This window comes from Mesoplodon mirus (assembly GCF_964341445.2).
Source record: "Mesoplodon mirus genome assembly, chromosome: 19".
Classification (NCBI taxonomy): domain Eukaryota; kingdom Metazoa; phylum Chordata; class Mammalia; order Artiodactyla; family Ziphiidae; genus Mesoplodon; species Mesoplodon mirus.
The window spans coordinates 29,952,420-29,976,617 of NC_138995.1; the positions used below are offsets into that span (position 1 = coordinate 29,952,420).

At 37.4% G+C, this 24,198-nt stretch overlaps 1 long non-coding RNA gene across 1 annotated transcript; it reads left to right on the forward strand.

The window, feature by feature from the left end:
- Positions 1 to 14,424: 14,424 nt before the first annotated feature.
- Positions 14,425 to 23,865, forward strand: LOC309794317. Its single transcript, XR_014292028.1, has 4 exons — positions 14,425 to 14,945; positions 19,310 to 19,399; positions 19,644 to 19,855; positions 23,303 to 23,865. It is a non-coding gene; the product is annotated as an uncharacterized lncRNA (long non-coding RNA).
- The last annotated feature ends 333 nt before the right edge of the window (positions 23,866 to 24,198 follow it).

The following is a 24,198-nucleotide window of genomic DNA, read 5'->3' on the forward strand; positions in this document are numbered from 1 at the left end:
TTCATGCCTTTGTCAATTTAAAAATAGCAGGACTGTCAGGGAATAAAGATCTTGTTTGTTTTAAGTTTAATTACATTTTAAGCATAAATGCTCTCAGTGTTACAATGAGAAAAGTTGGATATTAGACTAATGAGCTACAGTGGTAGACGGCTGGAGACCCTAAGGGATTCCCTCCGTAAATTAACTGGATAAAAGTACTTGGTTAGGATATAGTTGATGGCTGAGCTGTTCTTAAAACCCAGTTATAGAGCTGTCTCTCACTCCTGTTTTCATTCCAAACAGGCCCTGTAGAGACTTTAATGGCCGCCTGTTACAACTGTTCAACTTGTCAAAATGTATTATATTACTCCACTAATAAATAGTATTAAAGGGTATTTGACTTCATTTCTCCTTTTCAGAGGAGATCAGGTTGATAAACACAACTGGCTTAGGTCAGTCTCATTTTAATTTATGTCATCTAAGTAATATTGAAGGTCCCTGGTTTGAATTTGGCAAACGTTATTTTCCCGGGGATGTAAAACTTACAAAATATTATGGACAATGGAAACAATTAATGGAGACTATTTATTATAGACTCTTTGTCTTTGAGAGATGTATGGCTTTGACATGTTTAGCCCATGTTCAAAGTATTTGAAAAACCATAGCTAAACTGACATTCTTTGAAGCATAACTCGACTAATTCCTTTGCCAATCATTCTGTCTTCTTGAAAAAAGAAAAAGTTGCAGGACTTTTTGATTTCATAATTTTCTTTTGCTTACCATTGTCTGAGTCAGTTTTTTTGAGAAGTTATTCTAACTGATCATGATTTCTATTTTATTTTTTGTAATGTTTAGAACATACATGCTTATTTTTAAAAAAAGAGAGAGAAGAAGAATGTAGAAATTTATTTGATAGTCTCCCTTTCACCTTCTCCCCCAATCCTCCCTCCCTCTCTGGTGATCACCTTTGCTAACAGTTTGATAACATATCAAGCGTTCATAACATTTTCTGTGCATATTATACACGTGCACATACAGATGTTATTTATTTATACATAGTACACATAGCGTATTTAGAGAACATAATTTGGATCACCCCATAGAAGTCAGTGATTTGCTTTTTCCCCACACTTATTTATCATAGATATTTTCCTATACTGGTGTCCAAATCTTCCTCATTCTTTTTCATAGCCAGTTGTCATTTCGTATTTTAGAGGTATAAAATTTATCTATTGCTTATTGATGTCATTTGAAGTCACCTCCAGTTTTTCCGCTATGGCAGATAGCATTGCAGTGAACTTCTGATTGTGCTTGAGTGTGTGTGTGTTTGCAGCAGGTGTGTGTGCATCTTTGTGCACATGTCATAAAAAGATATTGAGCTAACATTTACTGAGTGATTACTCTGTGCCAGGTGCTATTCAAAGCACTTTACATATACAGTATTAACTCATTGCATCATTACAATAAAGAGCTAAAATGTATTATAATCTATATTTTACGTATAGGGAAGCTGAGGCACAGAGAGGTTGAGTTGCTTGCCAAAGGCCACAGGCAGGTAATAGCAGAGCCTGGGCTCAAACGCAGGAGGTCTGGCACACCAGTCTGAGTGTTTAACCAAACCAGTGTGCCTGCAGAAATACTTTGTTTGTTCTTCTGATTTATCGTTCCTAAGTAGTGAGTTCAAATGTGGTTTCATATGTTTATTGCCATTACATTTCTTGTTCTGAGAATTGGTCCGTTCCTGTCTTTTGCTCGTTTTTCAGTAGTGTTGTCTTCTTAGCAAATTACAATAGATCTCTATTGATAATGGCTATTGACTCTTTGTTATAGTTTATCAAATTTTTTTCTAAGCCTGTTGCTTATATTTTTACTTTGTTTTATTTTAATATTACCAAGTTTTGCTTTATGGATTGAGGTATAATGAAGCCTTTTATCACCTGCAAGATTACAAGTATGTTTTCCTACATTTTCTTCTACTACTTTTAATTTTTTTAAAGTTTGACCTTTCACTCAAGTGGGATTTATTTGGGTGTGCAGTGTGAGATAAAGATCAAGCCTTTTATTTCTAGTAACACCCACAGGTTACTTTTGTAATTTGTCCATTTTTTTCTCTATGGTTTGAAAGATAATCTCTGTCTAATGCTATATTCCACCTATATATGTCCCTGGATTGCCAATTGTCTGGAATATTCCACAGGTCTAATCCTGCAGCGTCACACTTTTCACCATTATAACATAAAAGTAAGTTTAAAATCTTATAATTAAAAAGATAATCTCTATCAAATACTCAATCTTAAATTATAAAAGTTATAGATATTATAAATATTATATAATAAAATTGTATATAATATAAAATTTCAAAAGATATTTTAACATCTCATACATTTGCTTTTTCAGATAAACATTTGTATCAGCTTGCAAATTTCATTTTAAAATTGCTTTGGGATTTCTGTTGGGAATAGATTGAATTGATAGATTAATTTAGGGGAAGGGATGAATCTTTCTAATCCTTACTCCTTATGATATCTCAGAATAACAGCTAATATATATTTGTTGAATGAATGAATATATGCTTTGTTTTGTTTTTGGAGATGAGGAGAGGGAGTAAATATTTGATCATTTTCTAGATGTTTTAAAAATTCTTAAAAATGATCATTTCACTTAGATTTTCAATTTATCATTGTAAAGTTCTATATAATATTTTCACTTAAAAATTTTCCCCATATTTCTAAGTATGTCTGCTTTCTTAATCCAAATGTAGTTTACTTTGGTTTCTCCACTTTTTGTCTTTGTCAGACTTGATGGAGTTTTACTTTATTGGTCTTTAAGTATATTTTAAAAATTGCTTTTATTGATATGCTCTCTTTTTTACTTGTTTGATTGCCCTTTCATCTTAATTCTTCCTTTTACTTGTTTTAGTTTATATGATTGACTTTTTCCTGGGTCTTTTAGCTGAATGTATAGTGTGTTTATTTTTTCTCTCTCTTAGTTTTTAATACATATTTTTAGGCTATAAATCATCCTCTAATTTCTGTTTTGGCCATGTCCAGTAGTTTTTATATATATTCCTTTCATTGTCTTTCATAAGTGAATAGTCCATAATTTTACACTTTTATTCTTTTTTAACCAAAGAGTTATTTTGAAAATAGCATTAAAAAATAAGTGGTTAGAGCAATAATTTTGGGGGGGGGGCTGGCTACAGGTGCGGAGAGAGCTATCCATATATTGTTTATTTCTAGGGTCTTTTTTTTTTTCATTATAGGTAGAGAATAGAGCCTATATGATTTCCCCTTTGGGTAATATATTGAGATTTCCTTTGTAGTCAGTTAATTTTTGTAAACATTCTACAGGTATAAAGAAATGTGCATTCTCTCTTTAGGAAAAGTATCTTAAGTCTGCTTATTAAATCAACCTTGTTAATTATGTTTTTCAAATACTCTACATTCTTATTTTCCATATATCTTAGCCTGTCAGTCTTTAGGAGCTTGTGGTTTTCAGACATTCTCCTGTATTTCCAATAATGTGTTTATATATTTTGAGGCTTTGTTGTTTCATGGAGTAAAGGTTTGTTTTCACTGTATCTTCCTGGTAGATTGTACATTTAACTGATACAAAATTTCTCTCTTTGTTCCCTTTGATTACTAAAGGAAGCCTTTTCCCTAGTGTGGTGCTCCTTGTGATTTTTTTTCTTTTTGAAGAGTCTGGAGTTATTTCACATTTTTCTTGCTTCTCCCTCTCCTCCAGCCCTCAAGCAGTGAGCCTTCCCCAGGCACATTTCTCCTTCTGTTTGGTGAGCAATTCTCAGCAGCAAACACTACTGCTGTTACAACCCACTGTACCTATGGGCGAGGGTGGGTGAGTGTGGAGAAAGGCTGGCACTAGGGTGGGCCAAGGGAGGCCCAGAGGGTGCAAAATTGATCACTGTCAGTGTCTGCAAAGTCAGGCGGACCTTGCATGCTGCTGAGAGTGAGTGCCTTCCTGAATTTGGTACTCTAGGGGCCTCACCTGCCTCCCCGGAGTCCCAGTCCTGCTAACAGAATCCATTGTTCTCCAGGTGGGCCTTTCAGTGATCTTGAGAGATTGCCCATCACTCACTCTGGGTCTTTCATATCTGTCATCTCTGAGTTTGCTCTTTCATCACTCCACTGAGAAGGATGACCTTCGTTTCCATAGTAGCTATTCCTATACCTGTTTGGATTGTGGTTTACTCTGGTATTTCTGTTAATCTATTCCTGTCTTTTTAATTTTTATTTTCATCAGGGTAACAATGATAAATTAGTTAACAATGAAATAACCCTAAAAGAAAAATGGAAGGTCTTTACCTTACCCTTCTTCACTCCCATTCTACTCGTCAGAGATAACCCTTGAAAAATTTCTAGCTGTTTCTTCTATTATTTGCCTTCACATTTCTAAATAATATGATTTCTGCTTTGCTTACCACTTATAGGAATGCTTTATTGACTTCCACTCATGACATTTGAGTATATAGCTTTGTTACTTTACCATCCCCATTGCTCCAAAACTTCATTCTCCCAACATAATTTTTGGCTAAATTTGGTTTTTACTGCTGGGAAAAATAGTGTACTTATACTTCCCTAATCATTTAAACTTTTTTTTTCTTGAAGCTAATAATGGACTTGTTTCTATATTTGATTAGTTTCCATGTGTTCCATCAAATCCATTATTCACTATCAACAGTTTCTAAGCAGTTATATCTATCAGATAATAATTTATCAATTCTCTTTTAGTTATTTAGTTTTTCCTTTCTAGGGAACTCTCTCTGGAAACGTTTTTTTCTCCTTCTCCAGTTTGAATCGACTGCTTTCTTGCTTTGCCACCTGGTTGTCATCCTGAAACTTATCTTTATGTTTTCCTGTGTTGGAGTCTGTGTTTTCTCTTGTTTTATGTCTTCCTCTCTCTTGCTTCTCATTTTCATGGAGCACATCCTTCCACAGCTTTCTACAGAAATATGGATGGAAGTAAAATATTTTCATGTGAAAATGTCTTTATTGGAGGTGTCACACTTTTCCAAGAGCTCTATCTTATACTCTGATTGCTCCTATTCTTTAACTGCCTGTTCTTGTTTCATCAATATAGTATCTTCTCTTATTTCTCTGAGGTTGTTAATAACTTGATTTTAAGCACTATTTCCTTTTGTGCTCTGCATGGTCTCAAGTTTCCTCCAGATCCTATTTTTCCGTAAATTTAGGTCTTTCTCTTTCATGTTGGAGAATCTCCTCAAACGTCTTGTAGTCATTAGCTATAATATTTAAGAAAAAGGTGCTCAAAAGCTGATGGAAGCTCTGTGCTCATCTGTGGAGCTTGTTGGTGGATGAATTTCACTGTTGGATGATCAAGTGGCAAGGCATCCTTGGCTCTGGGGGACCCTTGAACTTCTGGATCTGAAAGTCTCCCTTTCCTTAGGTTTGGGTCTCAAGAGATGAACCTTCCAATCTCCTCTTTGGGAGGTATGATTTAGTGGCTGACTTTCTGGAAGCAGGGAGGAGGAAGGGCCCAGGGAGCTCCCCGTTCAGTACAACGTTTTTAAACCCTGTGCCTTATTGTAGCCCTTCTCTCTGCCTGGTATCTTTGAGTCTGGAGCCTCTAATTTAACGTCTCCTGCCCCCAACAGTTGCCTGAATACATATGAGAGGGGAGATCTGGGAGTCTGCTGTGTACACAGACTTTGAGCCTACCTCCACCTTAATGCTCAGCCCCCATGCTCCACCATACCTGCTTCCTCCCATTCCTGAGCCTTTAGGCGTCATGGGCTTCATTCTCACTTTTGCTCCCCTTGGCAGAATTTAGCTTCTAGCTTTCTTTGCTCTTTAAAGCCAACTTATCACTCTCCACCCACTCTCCACTTTTGAAAATTGTTTTGATGTCTTTGAAGATGACTTTGATATCTTTCATGCAGTGATGTCTTCATTCTCTCTTTTTTTCCTACGTACTGGTGTCCTATTTGCCTGGAACCCTTGTCTCTTCCTTCGCTTTACTGTCATCTCCTCAGAAAGCCGCTCCTGGGTCTCCATTTTCTCCCTCTTGTATTGTCTCTTGGCCTCTCTAGGCTGCAGGCTCTATCTTTTATCACTCTTTACTCAAATCCTGGCACCTGCTTGATACTTACTTGTTGAGTGAATAAACAAAGCAGAGCTAGGTTGTTCTAGACTGGAAGAAGTGTGACGTTTTCCTTCTGCCTGGCCTGGAGGAAGCTGCCATCAGAAGCACCCAACGTTGCCTTTAAAGTGCCAGATCTGGGACCACATACTGCTTTACGAGGGAGTGAAGTTGGGATCCATGCAGAGAGGAAGATGATGTCTGCTCCTCACTCCCCCACATCTGTGTTCCAGCTGTGATGACTTAAGCCCTGTCCCTTTTGGAGGAAAGTGTGTAGATCAGTGCTCTGGGGTTGGGACTTGATTCATAACGTTAATAATGACAATGCACATATATTGAGCATCTCCTATGTGCCGGGCACAATACTGCGTATGCAACATGCATAATCTCATTTAATTCCCATCTGGGGTAGATTATCCCTATTATTTCTGTTTTTATAAGCGAGGAGACTGAGGCTTAGAGAAGATGAGTAACTCACTCAAGTCCATGGGATTCATGAATGAAAGAACTAAACTTGGACCCAGGTCTGTCTGATGCGAAAGCTTCTGCTGGTATAGTCACGTTCTACTGGTTTCTGTGATGTTTTCCTCCCTCTACATTTAAGCATCACAGAACCACTGGCTGGAGTCATGACATCTCCGAGGAAGAAAAGATCGTAGAGGTCATCTATTTGTTCCAACTCCTGTTGACATTGAGGAGAAAATGTAAGCCTGACATTTCCAGCCACGTATCATTTGCACGGTGAGCACTGCATTTAGCATTGATGCCTCACAGGAAACAGTAGGATCAGAATCTGTAGCTAACCAAGGCAAAGAAGGGCACAAAAGCTGGCCCCAGATCATTTTTGGCAAGTGCACACAGCCCTCTGTCCACAGGGTGAATGAAGCTATACACCAGAGTAACTTAAGTAAGTACAGTGCTTATCCTGAGAAAGGCACCTTGGGAATCTACTCTGACATCGATTTCCTTCTGACTTATAGTTGATATAAAACACCTAATATTCCATTGGTCAGCTTTCCAAATCCCCTGTGCCACTGGGCTTTGTGTTAAATACAACACACACGGCCCGAGACTGCAGACTCAAAGGACAATGTGGAATAAAAACAGCAGGACATGATTCCAAGATTCACTATACGATACAAATTTTGGACTAAAATCACAGGCTATTTCTCCCCACCCTTCCCTCCAAGTTCACCTACTCCCATAGTTCCTTAGGTTTGCAAAGATTTGAAGGCAAGGGGATTACCACTGAAGTAAGTAGATTTCAAGTCCTGGTGATGTTTTTGTAGCTGCCACATGTGGCCCAGTGTTAAGTAGCTGAACATTTCTGCTTGCTGGCAGCCAAAGTCAGCCCTCACCTCCTATGGAGCTCTTTCTGACTTCAAAAAGCATTCCACAGGGTTGCAGAGAAGAGGAAATGTGGGAGAGGGTTACCACTTACGCTGCCTGAATTCATTTTCCATCTTTGTGCTTTCTGGTTATTAAAGCCATGCAGGAGACAACAGAAGGGCAGAGGAATTTGAGGGCTTCTTCAGATAAGGTGCTAGAAACCCCGATATTTGAATGAGAGATTGCATTCTAGAAGCAACTTTTTTAAAAAGCATAACTAAATGTAATTTCGATTGGAAAAGGTTCCTGTAACAGATGTGCAAAGTATGCTGAATCAGTTAAGGGATCCCTTGCTATATATGAAAGCTCATCTCTTTGGATCTTTCAGGGAAAAAAACCCCAGTCATTTGGAATGTTTTCCACAGTATAGCAATTCTGCTGGTGGCAAGCAAAGCCAGCCCAAGAAGGCACTGCTTACAGAATGGCATAAGAAGCATGTCATTTACAAACCCTCGCTGTGCATAGCTGGAAAGCAGGAATGAGGCTGGAATAAATATAAGCTGGACACTCCCTGATGGGGGACATCTTAACAGCAGCTACCCTGTTGAATTTTTGAAAAAAAATTTGTTTTGCCTGTTAGAATTTCTTAAAGCTTGAAGAGGACTTTAAAGTCTTCTAGATCATTTCGACATTGAAAATAAACCAACACAATTCTTATTTTGTTCTACTTTATATTTTGAATGAAATTTTAAAATAATAATTGATTTTTTTTAATTTGCAAACTTTTGGCAGAACTCATAACACAGTACAATAAATTGCTGCATGAGCCAACCTCCTCCAACCAATTTAATGAGATGTGAGCAAAGTTTGTTAGATCAAATGAACAGTAATAGGCTGATTTTTATTTTCAGATGTAGTCAGTCAACAGATACTTACTGGACATACCTGCATGTAAGGAACTGTGTGAGACCCTATAGGCATCACATGTTTAGGACACAATGACTAACTTAGAACATTAGACATCTTCTGTTTTCCTTTTGCAGTGATACGTATTTTTATTTATTATTTTTATTGAAGTATGGTTGATTTACAATGTTGTGTACAGCAAAGTGAGTCAGTTATACATATACATATATCTACTCTTTTTAAAAATTCTTTTCCCATATAGGCCATTACAGAGTATTGAGTAGAGTTCCCTGTGCTATACAGTAGGTCCTTATTAGTTATCTGTTTTATATATAGTAGTGTGTATATGTCAATCCTAATCTCCCAATTTATCCCTCCCTGACTTTCCCCCCTGGTAACCATAAGTTTGTTTTCTACATCTGTGACTCTGTTTCTGTTTTGTAAATAAGTTCATTTTTTTTCAGATTCCACATATAAGCGAGATGTCATATATTTGTCTTTCTCTGTCTGACTTCACTCAGTATGACAATCTCTAGGTTCATCCATGTTGCTGCAAATGGCATTATTTTGTTCTTTTTTATGGCCAAGTAATATTCCATTGTATACATGTACTACATCTTCTTTATCCATTCCTCTGTTGATGGACATTTAGGTTGCTTCCATGTCCTGGCTATTGTAAATAGTGCTGCAATGAACATTGGGGTGCATGTATCTTTTCGAATTATGGTTTTCTTTGGATAGATGCCTAGGAGTGGGATTGCTTTATCATATGGTACCTCTGTTTTTAGTTTTTTAAGGAAACTCATATTGAGTGTGGACTATGAATTGGTTGTGATGATCTTGGGGAGGAAGGAGGCAGGGCCCTCTCAGCGGCACCTGCCCTTTGGTGCTGAACCTGACTTGAGTCAGTCTCTCTGTCACTCTGGGTTTCTGTCTCTCTCTCCTCTGTCTAACCCACAGGGTGGACTATGGTTGGAGTGGAGCTGGAGGTTTCTCTGTGTGAAGCTAATTGGCCCATTTGGGGCTTAAACCCAGATTCTTAGACCTCTTAGTACCTTACTGTAGACAACTGGGCTTGGAACTTTGGATGCAAATGCTAATTGTTGATCACTAGGAATGACTTTCTCCATTGGGGTCCCAGAGGAGACGGGGGGCTGGCTGGCTGCTGCATCAGCCCTGACTCACACTTACAGTGAGAGCTTTGGTCCTCTGTGTAGAAACAAATGAAGTTCAGGCATTGCAGGGCCAGTATGTCCCTCTAACATTCCAGGGGACGACTCAGTGGGCGACACATCCCACAACCTAGCCTCCTCCACGAGAAGATGCATTCATCAGGAGTTAAGTTACACAGTACCTAGAGATTGATGCAGATGTGTGAGCCACACGCCTATTTTTTGGTGGTAACCTAAAGGCTACCCTGGTGACTTTTTGAGAAAAAACTGTCTTCCTCTTCTCTGAATCGATGGATTTGTTGGCTTGAGTTTTAGAGCAACCCGAACAGTGATTAGGCTAATGGCCTTTGTTGGCTCAAGGCCTTTGTTGTTCTTAAAGAATAAAGCTTAAACATCCCAAGAAATAGATGTATAAAGAAAAACATTTGCTTTTTAGTGAATTCAAAATTGCTGACTTACGGTATTGAAATACATCCAATATGCACAATAGCCTGAATCTCTGATAGGCCTTAAATTTAAAAGGTAGGTGTCAGAAGGACCCATCAGTCAATGTCCAGATCCAGGATGTAACTATCTTTCTCCCCATGTTCAAACAGCCATTCCTCATCTACCCTGGCACTCTTTTGCAAGCCCAGACGTGTCATTGGAACCTTTCCTCAACACAAGTTTAAGTCAAGGGATTGGAATTGGCCCTTGAGATGACATTTATAGACCAGCTCTGATCTAGGTAGCTTCATTCAAGGAAATTTCAGAGTTCTACTTTTTTTGCTCTATACTGGTTTATGTTTGGATATTCTCACTCTCCTTTTGTCATGACTTTTGTGTATTTCTGTCCAAATGTCATCAGTTTCCAACCTGGACTTAACTACATGTGCTGCCTTGTAGTTGCATGGGTACCAGGAAGGAAAGGAACTTTCCAAAGTCACATGCAGTTTTACATCATAATATGATGTCATATAATAGTAAATGACTTTTAACCAGTGTTAAGTAGACTGTATTAGTTTGAAAAGTGAACTATATTCAGTCTTTTAATCGAGGTTTCATGAAATGTCTATTGTTTGGAAAAGAAGCATTTTTTTCAGATGATGTACCTTAGGATACATGTCTCTTAAGCCAGAACAAAGGCTGTGAGTGTGTGTGTGTGTGTGTGTGTGTGTGTGTGTGTATTCATAACTGAACTGATAGTAAAACCATTTATTGAGCACTTACTATTTGCCAGATACTATGATAGTCATTTTAAATGTGTTTGTATTTTTTGCAGGGCTGCCATAACAAAATACAAAAACTGAGTAGCTTCAACAAGAGCAATTTATTTTTTCATACTTCTGGAGGCTGGGAGTCCAAGATCAAGGTGTTGGCAAGTTTGGTTTCATCTGAGGCCTCTCTCCTTGGCTTGCAGATGGCTGCCTACTTGTTGTGTCCTCAGATGGCCTGTCCTCTGTGTGTGAGCATCCGTGGTGCCTTTATCTCCTTATAAGGACACTAGTTAGATTGGATTAGGGCCCACCCTAATGGCCTCATTTTAATTTAATCACCTCTTTAAAGGCCCTATCTACTCACATTTTGAGGTACTGGAGATTAGGGCTTCAACATATAAATTTAGGATGGGGGAGAAGGAGACACATTCAGCTCGTAACAGTGTTGAATCCTCACCACAATTTTTGTAATAAGGGTACTGTCATTATCTCCATTTTAAAGATAAAGAAGCAGAGGTTCATAGAAGCTGAGTCACTGGCCTGATGACTTCCATGTAGCAAGCCAAGCATACCATTTACATGCTCTGTATTTCTTTTTCAGTGTGTGTGTCAGAGATATCATCTAGTTTATGAAGTGAGTTTGAAAAGGCCCATTGAAATTTCTGGATTCCTTTAAAAGGAGGTGTATGTAGCCATGTTGCTAAAGGAGCTTCTGCCACTTAGCAGCTGTGTGACCTCTGGCAGGTTACTTTACCTCTCTGGCCTTTGGTTTTCTCGTCTATAAAATGGGGATGTTAACTGTACCTACCTGAGAGGGCTGTTGTGAGGAGGATGTGAGATAATCCATATAAAGTCTTTATAACAATGTCTGTACATAGAGGTATTAAGTAGATGTTAGTAGCTATTATTATATATGATTATTGTTATTCTGAGAAAGACACATTTTCAGAATGGGACAAAGCGATTACTATCATTCCATTTTAACAGTTGAAAGTGTTATTACATGCTGGTTGTTTGGATCAACATATTACCATAGTTTTAAATATTATCATTTTCAATATATTGTGTCATTTTACGTTGGCAGTATGTCAGAGGCTGGTGTAACATGTCAAAAGGGATTTAATTCATTGGCTGTGTGTCATAAATGTGACACAGCACTGAGAATCAGACCGACAGTACCTGTTTTTAACACATGTTGGACACACCAGCAGGGTTTCCTTGGAGTTAGGAGTCTCGCTGAGCTGTTGCAGCACCAGTTTTCTGGGGAGCCCTGAAAGACCATAAGAGATTATTCCCTAAAAACCAATTTTCAAGTGGCCCCATTGCAAAATGGCTCTGCAATTACTCTGTCATGCAGAGGCCTAAACTGGGCACATGGAGTGTTGCAGACAGAGTTCCATGAGAGCCCTGCTGGCCCACTGGACTCTGCATGGCTGCCGTGGTCTTCCCTGGCTGGGTTGCACCGTCATGGGTGCCAGCCCCCTCGAGCAGTGCTCCTTGAAGTTGCTTCCAGACATCCAATATTGCAGATCACGCTGCACTGCAGGGCCTCATCCATCTAGTCTAAGGTACTTTTGCAAGTATTTTTCTAGATTAAATTCCTAGCAGTGGAGTTGCTGGGCTAGAAGTTACATCTATTCACAATTTTGATGGATATTTCCAGACTGACCTTCAAAACAGTTGAACCAGTTCATTCTTACCCACAGTGGGTGAGTGTGCCTATTTGATATTATCAAATATTTTCATTTTGGCTAACATGATAGGTAAGATCCATTCTTCCACAATTTCTTTGATTTGTATGTCTTTAATTATGAATAGAGCACCATTTCATCCATTTGTTCCGTGTTTGTATTTTTTACTTCTGCGTGTGAATTGCCTATTCATATCCTTTGCCCACTTTTCCACTGGGTGTGTCATTTTCCAAGTGAATTATATAGACCCTTTGTCAATTAAGGAAACGAGCCCTTAAGGCAAATATTTTCCCCACTTTACCCTTTGTCTTTTGTCTTTGTTTACAGTATTTCGGCCCATCCTAAGTTTTTAAATTTACGTTTTTAAATTTCTCAACACCCAGGAAATTTGTGGAGAGTTGGACTAAATCTCAAGATCCCTTCAAGTCTAAAGAAGATTCTACAAATACTAACAACCACAAAATGAAAGGAACGCAAGTCCAGTGATGGATTGTTTGCAGACTTTAGCAGGTGGGTGAAAGCCACTTCCGTTGTCTAGGCCTTTCCAAGGATTCTGTCATCTCTCCTGTAAAATACTCTGCTCTGCATTGTAGCAGCTGAACAGTTGACATTACAATCAAGATATGATTTTTTAAATGTTTTTAAAATGTTTTTATTAGTGTTATAAAAGTCATATGTTTCACTACAGTGATTGAATTTTTAAAATCCAGGCTCTGGCACCATGCCTACCCCTCAGGAATGTGCTGGATGAGTCTACCAATGTTTGTGGTAAAGGAAAGTGATTAATGAAAGGATGAACCTCCCTAGAAGGCTTGGTGAGCTCAAGGATGCTCTCACACTTCTTCAAGGGGAGGAAAAGAAAGTAAGAACTTTGAATGCAGGCACTAAATGACTTGGAGATAGCTTTCAATAATTTATGATATAGTTTTAAACTTTTTGGAAGATATGGATCCTCCTTAAACTATTAAGGTAAACTCAATTATCTAAATTAGAGACCTTCTCAAAACCTTGATGTGCATATGAATCACTTGGGGATCTTGTTTGAATGCAAATTCTGTGATTGGGTGGGGGGCTCGGGTAGGACTGAGATTCTGCATTTCTAGCAAGCTGCTTGTCCCCAGACCTCCTCGCAGTAGCCAGGCTCTAAAATACAACTCTCCTGAACACATTCCCCTACTCCATAGTACTATATGCGCATATACACATGCTTTATATATATCTTTATATTCCTGCTTTCTAGAACATTAATTGGGAAATAGGCCATTGTTACAGAAACCGCAATGTGCTTCATGGAAAAAACATTGGGTACGAAGGCAAAACATTGACAAATTGATACTTTCTTGCTTGGTCATGCCTGATTTAAGGAAATGAAGCCAAAATAGGCTATGTGAATTGGAAATTGACTTCAACCACATTTAAATTATTCTCTTTTAAAATATTAGCAGTTGAGTGTGTAAACCAATATTTATTTTCTAATCAAAGGTTTGTGGTAAATGGTTTATAAATGAAAGAAATGAGGGAAGAATGCTTTGAAATGCTTCTAGTAATAGAAATGGAAATAGGATATTTTACTTCTTTAAATGGCAGACAAAGGCCTCAACTAAAATTCATCCTACTCTAGGAAAAGGAAATTATATGAAAAACTGATCATAGTATAAAAGCACAGGCCAGCACCTCTCTACCAGCGATCATAATAAGTATTTTTTGGTGGAAAAAGAAGTTGAAGATCCAGCTACATTAAGGGAGAATCTATTAACAGAGTAATTGTATAGAGAGGATCCCTTAAGAAAAGCTTCCAAAATTCCATTATCTTAACTGTCACTCGCCACTTTGAGTTGTCTTGGAGCTGTGTGTTTTCATGAATTACCAGAGCTGTTTGTTTTTTCCTTTATCAGTCATCACCCTGTCAGCCGGGCCATTCATAACAACTTTTGGCAGCTCATCAGGAGAGTTCAGAGCTTGAATAGGACCCTATCAACTCTCACACCTCATTGTGTGAAACTGTTTACCAGCATTGCCTTTTTCTGTAAATATTACAAGCAGAGCCCTGAAAGTGGAGATGTGTGAAAACAAAATGGACAAATCTTGTAGCAGTTGGCTGAGATGGCAGATGGGGGGTGACTGAGAATTTGCAAGTCCTTGTGTTTCCTTTATTCGGCTGAATACTGCCTAGTCACTGGGCTTGCATTCTCGTGTATGCTTGTTAATTAGACAATATTTAATTTGACTTAACATTTGTGTCAGTTTGGTGAAAGTGAGACTTTGTAATTAGGGAGTACAGACTGGGTTTCTGTCACAATTCTACTCACTTTCCCTAATTTAATGCCCCCTTTTCCAGTGTATTGTCACACTTGGTGTGCTGAGTTCCCCCGCTGTCTTTTATGCTTGACTAGTAACAAGGTGGCCCGCATTATACAACCACCAGCAAATGGACTCTGTCTCCTGGACTTAACAGCCTGAAGTTTCTGCCAGATTCACCCATCAGAAATAATTTCTTATTTAAAGCAAATGTCAACAATTCTCTATTGAAGCTAATATCATGAACTTGCAAATGGGTATGATTTTTTTGTTCTCTATTTTTATTGAAGTTATATATGCACAGATTTTGAAGTGTCAAGTAGTTCCAGGTTTTGTGACAAAAAATAGCCATCTCCCCAATCTCCCACCCCTACCGCCACAGGTAACCACGTTCATTTCTTGTAGCAGATTATTTAGAAAAATTACTTCAGAGTGAGAATTAGGTTGTTTCACTGTACCTGTTTTTGGGTGTTACATAGATGGAATCATTGCTGTGATTCACTTCTTCCACTTACCATGAAGGTGGGTTTTCTTTTTTTTTTTACAAATTTATTTATTTATTTTTGGCTGCGTTGGGTCTTCGTTGCTGCACGCGGGCTTCTCATTGCGCTGGCTTCTCTTGTTGCGGAGCATGGGCTCTAGGCTCACGGGCTTCAGTAGTTGTGGCTCGCAGGCTCAGTAGTTGTGGCTCACAGGCTTAGTTGCTCCACGGCATGTGGGATCTTCCCGGACCAGGGCTCGAACCTGCATCCCCTGCGTTGGCAGGCGGATTCTTAACCACTGCACCACCAGGGAAGTCCTGGTGGGTTTTCTTTTAATTACTCTTTTTTAAAACCAAGGTATAATTTATATACAATGAATGCACAGATTTTCAATGTACAGTTCAATACATTTTAACAAATGAATGTACCCACGTAACTTTACACCAAACTACGGAACATTTTCAATACCCCAGAAAGTTCCCTTATACACCTTTGCAATCAGTCCGCATCCATGAAGCAATCACTTTTGTTATTTCTTTCATCATAGATTAGATCTCCCTGCTTTAGAACTTTCTGTAGGGCATTATACATTAGGCACTCTTTTGTTCCTGACTTCTTTTGCTCAAAGTGACATCTTTGAGATTCATGCAGAAATTTATTCCTTTTAACTACCAAGTAATGTTTCATTGTATGAAAATACTACTGTTTGTTTATCAGTTTACTTGTTGATGCTCAGTTGTTTCCATATTGGGGCTATTGGGTTGTCTTTTTATTATTGATTCATGGGAGTTTTATATATTCTAGATAACAAGTTCTTTGTGAGAAATCAGCTTTGCAAATACCTCTCCCAGTCTGTGTTTCATCTTTTCATCTTCTTAATGGTATCATTTGATGAGCAGAAATTTTAAATTTTGGTTATGTCCATCTTATGATTTTTTTTTATGGCTTGTGCTTTTTGTATCCTCTCAAAGAACTCTTTGCCAACCACAAGATCGTGCAAATATTCCTCTATGTTTTCTTTTAGAAAACATTGACGCTTTCTAGTTTCAGATTTTACATGAAAGATTCCTATCTAAATATAATTTTTGTGTTATGGTGTGAGGCAGAGGTCAAGGTTCTTTCTTTTTTAAAATATGGATATACAATTGTTCTAGCATCATTTGTTGTAAAAACTTTCCTTTCCCCATTGGATGTGTGTATGTGTGTGTGTGTATATACTTCAGAACTTTATTCTGCTTCACTGACTTGCATATCTATCTTTATACAAGTAACAGTGTCTTAATTATTGTGGTTTTTAAGCACAATTTAAAAGCAGGTAGTGTAAGTCTTCCAAATTTTTTCTTCTTTTTCAGGTTATTTTTACTATTCTTAATCTTTCGTGTTTTCATATACATATACAATCAGCTTGTTAATTTCTACTACAAGCCTCATGGAATTTTGATTGGGATTGCACTGAATTTATAGATCAATTAGGGAAGAACTGACACTTTAGCAATATTAATTTTTCCCATCCCTAAATGTGTTATATGGTTTAAGTTTTTTATTTAATAACTTTCTGCAGTATGTAGTAGTTTTCAGAATACAAGTCCTACCTATCTTTTCTTAAATTTATTTTTGAATATTTTATGTTATTCCTTCAATAGTAAATGAATTGCTTTTAAATTTCATTTTTTTTTAATTTGCTGGTAAAATTTTGAAATATAATTAAACTTTGTGTATTGACCTTAATTCCTGTGACTTTGCTAAATTCACTTTTCAGTTCTAGTAGTTTGGGGGGTAGATTCCTTAGAATGTTTTATATATACAATCATGTCAACTGCAAAAAAGACTGTTTTGCTTCTTTCTTTTAAATTTTTATACCTTTTTTTCTTGCTTACATTGTTGTGCTAGATAGGGCTTCCAGTATTTTGCTGAGTAGACATGGAGACAATGGGTATCTTGTTCCTGAACTAAGAAGCATTCAATATTTCACCAATAAGTATGACATTAACTCTTATTTCTTCATATATTCCCATTATCAGGTTGATGAAATTCCTTTCTTTTCCTAGTGTTTTGAGAGTTTTTTTTTCATGAATGGTGTGACATTTTTGACATTTTCAAAAATGTTTTTGCATCAATTGAGATTTTTTTTTCTCTTTGATTCTGTTAATGTAATGAATTAGAACTATTGATTTCATAATGTAAAACCAACCTTTAATCCTGGCATAAGCTCCATTTATTAATAACATTTATCCTTTTCATATAATGCTGAATTCGATTTGTTAATATTTTCTTGAGGACTTTGTATATTTATTCATGTAGGATATGAGTCTATAATTTTCTTTTCTTGTAATGTCTTTGTCAGGTTGTAATAACAGGGTTATGCTGGCCTCATTAAACTACTTGAAAAGCATTTCCTTCTATTTTCTCAAAGAGTTTGTATAACACTGGTATTAGTTTTGTCCTTAAACCTTTCATAGAATTTGTGAGTAAAGCCGTCTGGGCCGGGGTTTTCTTTGTTGAAAGGTTTTTAATTATGAATTTAATTTTGAAAATGGATATAAAGCTCTTTGAATTTTTCTATTTCTTCCTGTGCTAATTTTGGTAAGATGTGCTTTTCAGGGAATTTGTCTACTTGCTCTAAGTTGTTGAAATTACAGGCATAAAGTCATTAATGTTTTTGTCTTCTTAGAGAATTGAATCCCTTTTCATTTTGTAATAAGCCTATCACTGGTAATATTTTTTGTCTGAAGCCTACTTTGATATTAATAAAGCAACTTCAGCTTTCTTTTGAGTAGTATCTGCATGGAATATCTTTTTTCATTCTTTTACTTTTAATCTAGTTATGTCTTTATATTTAAAGTGGTATTCTTGTAGGCAGCATATAGTTGGGTCTTGCTTTTTATCTAATGTAACAATCTATCTTTGAATTAGTGTGGCTTACATTTAATGTGATTAGTGGTATGGATGAATTAAAATCTACCATCTAACCAGCTCTTTTCTATTTCTTCCATTTGTCCTTTATTTCTTTTTTCCTTTCTTTTTGCTTCCTTTTTGATTAATTGAGCATTTTCATGATTCAATGTTATTTCCACTATTGAATTATCATGCACACCTCTTTTGAAAAAAATTTAGTACTTTTAGGGTTTACCATGTACCTGTTATTTAATTAAAGTCCACTTTCACATAATATCCTGTCATGTCTAGTACAAAGACAATATATCCCCAATTTCTCCCTCTCATTCTTCTTCTATTCTTGCCACATACTGACTCTTACATATGCTGTAAATACACAATACTACTATTTTTGCTTTAGGTAGTTATCTTTCAGAGCAATTAAAAATAATAAAAAATAAATTTTGAACTTTGCTTACCTTTAGTTACTCCATTTGCTGTGCTCTTAATTTTTTTATGTAGATTCAAGCTTCTGTCTGCTATTATATTCCTTCTGTCTGAAGAACTTTCTTCAATATTACTTATAGCATGGGTCTACTGGCAATGAATTCACTCAGGTTTGTTTTCTGGTTTTGGGTCAGGAAAGTCTTTATTTCTTGTTCCTTTTTGAAAGACATTTTTGCTGGGTATAGGATTCTGACTTGACAGGTTTTTGTTGTTGTTCAGCTACAGAGACCTCATTCCTTATCTTCTGTCTTGTGTAGTTTCTGGAGAAGTCTACTGTAACTCTTATCTTTAATTTTTATTCCTCTGTATGGTATGTGTCTTTTTTCACTGACTGCCTTCATAATTTCCTTTGTCTTTGGTTTTCAGCAGCTTGTATATAATATGCCTGTGGTGTGGGAGTACTTTTGGTAGGGTAGCACTTATCCTGCTCGATGTTCTTTGAATGTCTTGGAACTGTTGTTTGGTATCTGTCATTCATTTTGGAATGTTCTCGCGTATTATTTCTCCTTATTTTTTCTTCCTGGGATGCCAATTACACACCAGTTAGACCTTTTGTTATTATATCATATCTCTTGGATGCTCTGTTGTGTTTTTCCACCCACTCTCTATCCTTCCCCACTGTTCTGCAATCCATGCCAGAATTGTTATAAATCCAGTTTCCACAGATGTGAGGGTCTGACTGAACATTGCTGTTCTCCTCTTATTCTCCAAATCCTTGTGGGTTTATCCCTTTAAAAGATTGTTTTCTGCCATTTTAGTGGTCTTGGGAAGGAGTGAAAGTAGATGCACATAGTCAATCTACCATCTTTACCTGGAAGTCGAGTGTGAATTTCATTATTTAAATTAAGGTTAGTGGTGGTAAGGAACTAAATTTCCTATTATCTTTGAAATAAATCAATCTATTATATAATATTTTCTAATTTTAAAGGACTTTTACATTCTTCAAAATAAAAGAATCACAAATAATAGTAGCTAACATTTATTATACACTTATCATGTGTTAAGTGTTGTAAATGCTGCTACTGTATTAACTAATTTCATTCTCACAACAGTTTTATAATATAGACATCCTTATTTTTTTCATTTTTACAGATGAAGATAAACTGAGGCACAGAAGATTAAGTAATTTTTCCAAAGATTCAGTAATAGAAAATGACAGAACTTGGCTCCTTAACCACTATATGTATTCTGACTACCTCCAACAAATTGGAAGATGGTGGCTTTTAGGTAATACCTTTGTTTTTGGTCTCTGCAATCCTTCGTGTACTACTGTTACCTCTCCAAGAGTCTTAATCTATGAATCAGTAAGTACATATTCAGTGCCTGTTATGCGACCAGAATTGTTTTGTTCTCTGTGGAGGTATAAAGAAATACAGCAGGGCTGCTTCCTTCAGGGAGTTTACATCTCTCTAAGAGAAGGCCCCCACTAGTCTGAAAATAAGCTTAATGGTACAAAGTAGTACCATCATTCAGGAAAATGAAAGCTTGATTTGATCTGGGTGCTCAGAAACCACGAAACACTCATTAAAAACACTGATGGTTATTCAAGAGTATACTTAGCTTCTGGCTTACCCATGCTGCCTTTCACTTCTCCCTTTACCTCTTTTTTTTGCAGCCTAATTTTAGCTACTGTACTGTTATAAATATTTCTTCCACAGAGCAAATTAAGAGGATTGTTTATAAGCTCAAAAGATCTTTGGAAAAGTGTAAAGTGGGAAGAGTCTCAAATTCTTGGTCACAGTGATATATAGATATAGATATATAGATATACCTTTTATTCCAACTACCTTCTTTCTCTGTCAAGATGGATAACTGAGAATGAACATGTATTAACATTATATTTCTGGAATGGCTGTGAGTAAACAAAGGGTTGATAGATGCAATATTATCTTTAGATTGGCTAGCACAGGGACTGACTCCTAATAGACACCTAACAAATATTTATTGTTTCATGGATTGAATGAATGAAATTAAATCCTAAGGTGAATCTTTTTTAGACAATGAAGAAAATCCTCATGAGTTTGTATTTTAGTTTGAAGGAATTTTCCTAATTCAATGCACATCAACATTTCTTAGGGAGAAAGTTGTCATCGTTGATTCATTATCCTTACCTGGAAGCTCTTCAGGATTAAGGGACGGGATTCACCCATAGCTTATGACCACTTCCTCCCTGGGGCAGTACCTAGAATTTGTTGGATGGAAATATTTGTTGGATGGAAAGTTGAATCATTTGACAGTATGTGATTTGAGGCTGAAGGAAGTCTAAGTGCTCTATAACCACCTATCCCAACAGTAGGTTCTACACAAAACTAACAGTAACAATAGAACAAATTTTCAGGAAAAACTTGGTAATGTAGTAGTCAGACCATGTACTTTTTTTTTGGTGTTTTTATTTTTTTTTATTTTTTTCAATTATTGGAGATATATATATATATATATATATATATATATATATATATATATATATATATATATATATATATATATATTACAGCTTTATTGGAGTATAATTGCTTTACAATGTTGTGTTAGTTTCTGCCGTACAACAAATTGAATCAGCCATATGCATACATATATCCCCATATCCCCTCCCTCTTGAACCTCCCTCCCACCCTCCCTATCCCACCCTTCTAGGTCGTCACAAAGCACCGAGCTGATCTCCCTGTGTTATGCAGCTGCTTCCCACTAGTCATCCATTTTACATTTGGTAGTGTATATATGTCAATGCTACTCTCTCACTTCGTCCCAGCTTCTCCTTCCCCATTGTGTCCTCAAGTCCCTTTGCTATGTCTGTGTCTTTATTCCTGCCCTGCCACTAGGTTCATCAGTACCATTTTTTTAGATTCCATATATATGTGTTAGCATACGGTATTTGTTTTTCTCTTTCTGACTTACTTTACTCTGTATGACAGACTCTAGGTCCATCCACCTCAGTACAAATAGCTCAATTTTGTTCCTTTTTATGGCTGAGTAATATTCCATTGTATATCTGTGCCACGTCTTCTTTATCCATTCATCTGTCGATGGACACTTAGGTTGCTTCCATGTCCTGGCTATTGTAAACAGTGCTGCAATGAACATTGTTGTACATGACTCTTTTTGAATTATGGTTTTCTCAGGGTATATGCCCAGTAGTGGGTTTGCTGGGTCATATGGTCGTTCTATTTTTTGAACGAACATACTGTTCTCCATAGTGGCTGTATCAATTTACATTCCCACCAACAGTGCAGGAGGGTTCCCTTTTCTCCACACCCTCTCCAGCATTTACCGTTTCTAGATTTTTTGATGATGCACATTCTGACTGGTGTGAGGTGATAACCTCATTGTGGTTTTGATTTTCATTTCTCTAATGATTAGTGATGTTGAGCATCCTTTCATGTGTTTGTTGGCAATCTGTATGTCTTCTTTGAAGAAATGTCTATTTAGGTCTTCTGCCCATTTTTGGATCAGGTCGTTTGTTGTTGTGATATTGAGCTGCATGAGCTGTTTGTATATTTTGGAGATTAATCCTTTGTCAGTTGCTTCACTTGCAAATATTTTCTCCCATTCTGAGGGTTGTCTTTTCGTCTTGTTTATGGTTTCCTTTGCTGTGCAAAAGCTTTTAAGTTTCATTAGGTCCCATTTGTTTATTTTTGTTTTTATTTCCATTTCTCTAGGAGGTGGGTCAAAAAGGATCTTGCTGTGATTTATGTCATAGAATGTTCTGCCTACGTTTTCCTCTGAGAGTTTTATAGTCAGACCATGTACTTTGAAACCAAGCAGACCTAGAGTCTAGTCCCATCTCTACCACTTAGGAGCTAGCTGTGTGACCTCAGGAAGTTGTTTAACCTCTCCAAGTCTCAATTTCCCAATCTTTCAATTTGGAGCAGTAACAGTATTACATATGTTTGTTGTGAGGATTGAATAAGATACTCCACACTGTGGCCAACTACAGGAAGTGCTCAACAAATGGTAAATAAATAGTTATTATTCTACAGAGATTTCAGGAGTTGAGGCTGTGGCCATTTTGATCTGTAAAGAATCTAGACAAAAGTGGGGAAATCTAAAACAGAGATACCTATATGCTTCCTGTGTTTGTCTTTTCTTGCTTCAGGAATTTTGAGTGGCGTTTGTTTGAGTATGTGGAAAGAGGTGCAATAGGACAGGAGCTAGAAATTCTTTCTACTTTTAGAGAAATGCCCTCTACCAAGGATTTATGCTAACAGGACCCCATAGGCCCACCCTGTCAGCTGAGGATGAAAACATCCAGAGACAATGGAATATGACACAGTAATGCGTTCTCATTTGTCAGGTGTCAGCTTGCCGATATGGTCTAAGGATATGGTATTCAGTAATTCCTAGAAATTGGTAGTAATGATACCATTTACACAGCAGCTCCTCTGGCAGTTTTCAAAGCACTTCCACATACACCATCTGATTTAATTTCCACCACAGTGCTATGAGGAACCTGAAATAAATATTATCATTCCCATTTTATAGATGAGTAAATACATTCTGAGAAGCAAAATGACCATGCCCAAGGTCACGTAGCTGCTCAGTAATCAACCTCAGACTTGAACCTGAGTTCTCACTCTGGGATCATTATTTTTTTTCCATCAAACAAACAGCTTGTTTGTTCTACATAATCCATCTCGTATTTTGAATATTAAGTGTGCTTGCACCCATGCTAGATCCTTAAGAATTCGTGTTTATAAGATCATTTAGTAATCAGTAGCAGCAGCTAACCTTGTGTGTCTTTTTCATCCAACAAGGAACAAAGTTTGTCATCCTGATACACCAGGTCTTTAATGATGTCAATAAAGAAACAGCCCACCCTTTGGTTAAAAGACTCTGAGCCTAGGGCTTCCCTGGTGGCGCAGTGGTTGAGAGTCCGCCTGCCGATGCAGGGGACACAGGTTCGTGCCCCGGTCCGGGAAGATCCCACAAGCCGCAGGGCGGTTGGACCCGTGAGCCATGGCCGCTGAGCCTGCGCGTCCGGAGCCTGTGCTCCGCAACGGGAGAGGCCACAACAGTGAGAGGCCCGCGTACCGCAAAAAAAAAAAAAAAAAAGACTCTGAGCCTTCAAGGACCACTGGTTGTCCAGAGGAAGCCATAGTTATTCTGGTGAAGCACGAGGCCAAGGTCGTTTTGATCAGTCACTCAATGGAGGGTCCAAAGCTTAAGCAGAATAAACTCAGGAAAGACAGCACTGGAACTCTAGGCGTGTAACCTCACCAGCAGATGAGGTAGTGATGGATGACTCCTGATTATGGAGTCCTTTTCATCTCTCAATTTATATTCTGAGTTGTTACCTAGAATAAATCCTACTGTTTCTAATTAATGCACTCGTTGTCTTTGTTTTGAATGGAAAAGGGGAAAAATGTGTTTATACCCCTGCTAGCAGCATACAAAGTATGCCTAAAATGGAATATCTTTCTCCATCATGAATAACATTAATCTTTGCAGTTCTCCAAAGTAACTAATTGCTGTATAGTTGAATTCCTGTTTGTAGGGATGGGTGAGTTTCCAGGTGACAGTTTGTTGCAGGAAGAATTCTCTCCAGAACCATTCTTAAGATTATTGTCAAATTCCTTAATCAAGAATGAGAATCCAGGGAATTCCGTGGCAGTCCTGTGGTTAGGAATCCACACTCTCACTGCCAACAGCC